Genomic DNA, 5,634 nt, shown 5'->3' with positions numbered 1-5,634 from the left:
CTGTGATCTACAGCTTCTATGAACTGGTGTTCCTTTCATAGTTCTTCCCTCCTGGTTCCACTGAGGGCAGCATTTCTGTAAGGAAATACAGTCCTTCTGTCCTTGTAATAGGCACCGTGCAAAGTTGCGTATTCCTAAGCGGAAGTCTGAACTAAGCTATAGTCAGTTGCCCAGAAAGGCTCAGCTGGGATTCTCCATTTTGGCATGTTAGAAACCTCTTTCTTCAGGTAATGAAGTAAATGTAAAGCTTCTCCAAAACTAGGCTGGGAAAATTCTGCTGGACTCCTCACTCTGATCCTGAAGATCTTAAGAAGTTGGGGACCCGGGTTGGGGGAGTGGCGTTCATAAACAAGTATTTATCAGAGAGACCTAACCAACAGAACATTTGAAAACCAAGATCAATGGAAACAATATTTGCTGTTCAATATGCAATAATACTGGAGGTTGGAGAATCCATGAGCAGTTTCCTGACCTGACCAGAGCACGGGGCCTGAAACACACTAGGGCTCCACAAGGAATTTTTTGAAGGATGGATGAGTGGATGAATGAATTGTATCACTGGCTTAAACCTTTGGCCCATTTACCATGACTTCATCTTCTGGAGTAACAAATAATATGTTTGTAGGAGGGAATGATTTCCTTTCTTGACTTCACATTTAAAGATTAGGAATGCCCCCTAAACATCACATCTTTGTGAGTTTCTCTACATATAAGCAACTCTACACAAAACTACCCTCACCTTTTCCAACTTATTTTGTCAAACATCCTCATCAAGTTCTGATGGCTCCCTAACATGGCCTAAGATTAACTCTGGAGGGTTGGATGTATGTGGTTAATAAAACTTTCTTCAGTTGGTCTGGAAGTCCCCTCACCTCATTGCTAACACTTTATTTATATCTGATCACTGTCAAGTTCACTGATGCTAATGAAGAGAGGCTAGTGTTTGGAACTATTCTAAAATACAATATGTTTGTATTAGTCATCTTGGGCTGCCATAACAAAATACCATAGACTGAGTGACTTAAAAATCAGAAATTTATTTTTTCACAGTTGCAGAGACTGGAGTCCCAGGTCAAGCTCTGGCAGGGTTGAGTTATGGTGAGAGCTTTCTTCCTGAGTTGGAGATGACCATCTTCTCACTGTGTCTTCACAAAGTGAAAAGAGAGTTTGCTGGAATCTCTTCTTATAAGAACACTAATCCTATCAGATCAAAGCCATGCTTTACAACCTCATTTAGCTTTAATCACTTCCCCCAACCCCTATCTGGGATCATGACCTGAGCCTGAGCCAAAGGCAGATGCTTAAGGACTGAGCCACCCAGGCACCCCTCCCTTTCCTTTTCTTTAGCCTCTTTTTTTCTTCCTGCTGTTGTCATTATTAAATTGGCTAATTTTCAATATTAGAACCTTTAAAAAAATAATAGAATAAACCCCCCACTCTTTGTGAATTACAATAAATAATATCCTACACTATCTGTAAGCTTTCCTCCTGCCTGCTTTATTCCTCCCTTCCATGGCCTCCAACCTTCTTCCGCCTTTACGACATATCCTCAGAATCCCGCGTCTGCACTCTTTTTGAATAATCTCCTCCTCTGATTCCTGATGACCTCAGCTCTCCCAAGCCCTACAGCCTGTTCCTTTTATAAGCAAACATTCTGGGTAGCAGAGAAGCTCATCCACTGGGAGATCTCTGTGCAAGGAGGGCCTTGTAGAAAGTAAGTGCTCAATGTATGCTTATAGAAGGAATAAAACAGCTCTCGAGCTGACATAATTGCCATTTTCAGAGCATCCTGGGGAAAAAATGTATGCTACTTAACCGATATTTGGTGCATTCTTTTTTTTTTTTTTAAGATTTTATTTATTTATTTGACAGAGATCACAAGTAGGCAGAGAGGCAGACAGAAAGAGTGAGAGGGAAGCAGGCTCCCCGCCGAGCAGAAAGCCCCATGCCGTACTCGATCCCAGGACCCCGAGACCATGACCCGAGCCCAAGGCAGCAGCTCAAACCACTGAGCCACCCAGGCGCCCCTGGTGCATTCTTTTTAATTTGGAAAGAGCCGAATGAGGAATCAGAGGATCCGTTGTTAATTCCCAGCTATGTCTTTTCCTACCCAGACCAAGCAACCTTCTCCGAGGTTTAGTTTCCATAACATTAAAAGGCATATTAATGCTTGTCTTAAAATAGAGTTAGGAGGATTATTACATGAGCTAATGTATCTGAATTCATCAGCATAGTGCTGGATTTGAAATCGTCTCAATAAATGCATTTTGAGTTGGAATAATGTCACATGAAAACAATGCATTACTTCTTGTTAATGTACACATAGGAATTTCCTGGGCTATTTACTACCTTTTAGGTAAGTTCTCCTTGACTGAAATGCACTGATACAAAGTAAATTACAGTTTTTTCCTTATGAATAAGACTATTACGTATCAGGTCATCTTAAAATGATTACTTAAAAGGACTTTGGGAGACCAAAGATAAGACCAATTTCCTGTTTTTCTAGTAATTTAATATAAAAAATGTGTTAATACTTTTAAATATGAACATTAATTCAAAATACAGTATTTGTATTAAGGAAATAAAATAATAAAGACAGTTTGGGCTGTTAACAATTACCATTCTTATTTTAATGTGATCTGATTTTATTGTCCAAATATTGGAGTGGAAAACTATTTCTTAATCTTAAATCTTAAAATTAAGTCTTAATCTTTATTCCTTTTAATCAAAAGTCTTCAAAATCATGATACCAACTCTGGCATTATGGGGACAAATGTCAGTTTGGCATTTACAGCCCTTAGCTATGAAAACATTATGTAATAGGAACTACTGAAAACAGCTAAAATAGTGTTTTGAAGAAAATTCCTTAAGAATGCATTAATAAATGAAATGTCCTAAGTACTTACATTAATAGGAAAAGAAACTGATAAAATTAAACATACTATAAGCAAGTCAGAAATAAAAAACAAAATATACCTAAAATAAACAGAGACAATGATTAATTAAAATAAAACCAGATATTAATAAATCAGGAAACTAAACAGGGGAGGATAAATACATAATTAAACGGTTCCTTGACAAAAGCAAACAATGAAATTAATAAGCTGCTAACTCACCCAATCAAGCAAAAGAGGAGTAGAATGACTCAAAATATGAAATGATAAGGAAAAAATAACCTCAAATACAGAAGAAGCTATAGAAAGAGGATATTTTATTCATCTTTATGCAAATAATTTGAAAACCCAGACACAATGGAAAGTGTATGAGACTAAAATGTAACATAAATGACATAGTAAATCAAAATAGACCAGTTACCATAAAAGAAAGAGAGAAAATTGTCAAAGAACTACACCTCCAAGAGACAACAGGTTGTTTTACACAGGCATACTACCACAAACTTAAGAAAAAGATAAATCTGACATTATTAAAACTGACTCAAATCATATTAAATCGAAGGAAATCATCTAAATCTTTCTATTTCAAAAAAAGGTAATACTGATACCAAAAGCTGAAAAAGAGAGCACATACAGATAATATAGGCTAATTTTACCTCTGCAGCAAAACATAAGTCTTAAGTAGAATACAAGACAAACAGTATCAGTAGTTCATTAAAAAATAATGCTCCATGACTCCATGAAGCTTACCGTAGAAATCAAAGAATGATTGAATATTAGGAAGTTGATTAATGTAACTTACCATCTTACCATCTCAAAGGAAAATTGACTACCACTGGATTATATGCAGGTAGATACCTGTCTTTTCTGTTTGTGACTGTATTCCCTGTAATTGCAATATTTCCTGGGACACAGTAGATGCTTACATGTTGAATCAGATGCTTGAGAAAGGATCCTATAAAAAGTGCCATAGATTTCAAAAAAGAACTTGATGAGATTGAAATCAATTACTGATAATTTTTATAAAATTGAAATACATGAGTACTTCATTAAAACTATGAAAGTCTTATGTACCTATTTGCATGTATTGGTATATAAATAACAACGCAAAGGCTAGCGCGAGGTTTACTGTAGAAATAGCACGAGCATTCCCATTAAAGTAAAAAATGAAATAATGAAATATATTATCATCATTTTTATTTAACCTAGATCTGCAGGCACTAACCTATACAATTATAAAAGAAAGAAGAGATACAAATTTTGAAGGAAAGGAAACACAACTAGTATTATGTGTTTATGACATAATTGTATACTTAGAGAACGTAAGAGAATAAACTTAAAAATAACACAAATAAAAAATTGATAAATATGTCTGACTATATAATTAACATACCAAACAAAATAATTTTTGTAGAAATAAGAATAAATATTAGTTGGAAGAGATAATTAAGTAGCAGTAAGAGTAAAGCTAAAATACTTGGAAGATACATAAAAAAATAGGAACATCTACGTGATTAAAACTTTAAAGTGCAGTGAGGGACATAAAGGAAAAATTTAATGAATAAAAGACATACCATGTTCTCAAGCAGAAATATTCAGCATCGTTAAGATGTCAATTCCCCCTAAATTACTCATAAAATAATGAATACTTTTGGAAGGAAAGGGGCAAACAGGCAAATGGGTTTTATTCTTCATAATTAAAAATAAATAAGCAAAGAGAATGAGCCATGTTTTTAAAAAGTAGAACCTCACCAACTATTAAAATATATTGTGAGCTATAAGAGTTAGAATGTTGTGCTCTTTCTTGACTAAACAGACCAATTAATGGCTCCAAATAGAAAGGCCAGAAGCAGATTTGAATTCACGTAATAAAGTAGCATTACCAATCAGTGCACTAAACATGGATTTATAGAAACTTTATAGAAACCGTACTGAGACAGCTGTGTTAGCATCTGAAAAAATACAAGTATATTCCTTAATGCATATTTTCCATAAAATAAAGTTCAGATGGGTCAAAAATTTAAATATATTAATAGGAATACTAAAAAGTATTTGAAGTATAGGATGAGGAGGTTTTGTATTACAGTTTTTTGTGGAAAAAGTGGAAAAAGTCTTAGTACATAGGACACAAAATCCATAACACACAAAATCCAAAGAGAAAGATCCATACATTTGCTCACAATAGAGAAAGCTTCTGCATGGCTAGTGAGGGTGTGACAGAGAGAGAGAGAGAGATCACAAGCAGGCAGAGAGAGAGCCTGCTGAGGAGAGAGCCTGACATGGGGCTCAATCCCAGGACCCCTAGATCATGACATGAGCCGAAGGCAGAGGCTTAACCCACTGAGCCACCCACACACCCCTAATTTTCTTAATATAGAGAAATTTCTTATGAACTAGTAAAAGGCCAGTTATCAGTAGGAAAATGAGCAAAACAAAGAAACAATAATTATTTCTGTAAAGACTTAAACGTAAGGTTGTTCAACCTGACTCTGAATGCAAACGAAAAGTATAGATATTTTGCACCTACCATAATTTTACATAGTCTTAAACAAAAAAAAATTTTTTTAAAAAGCTTGATAAATTTGTGTGTTGGCCATGGGATGGAGAAACAGGTACCACATTCTCTTCCAGTGGTATAGAAAATTGAGAAAATCAACCAAATGTAGGACACATCCCTTTGCCCCCATAATTTCACTGCCAGGAATTCATACTACGGATTTATTCCTACATGTGTAAAATG

This window comes from Mustela nivalis, assembly GCF_964662115.1.
Source record: "Mustela nivalis genome assembly, chromosome: 20".
Lineage (NCBI taxonomy): Eukaryota > Metazoa > Chordata > Mammalia > Carnivora > Mustelidae > Mustela > Mustela nivalis.
Note: the sequence above shows the minus strand (reverse complement) of the source record.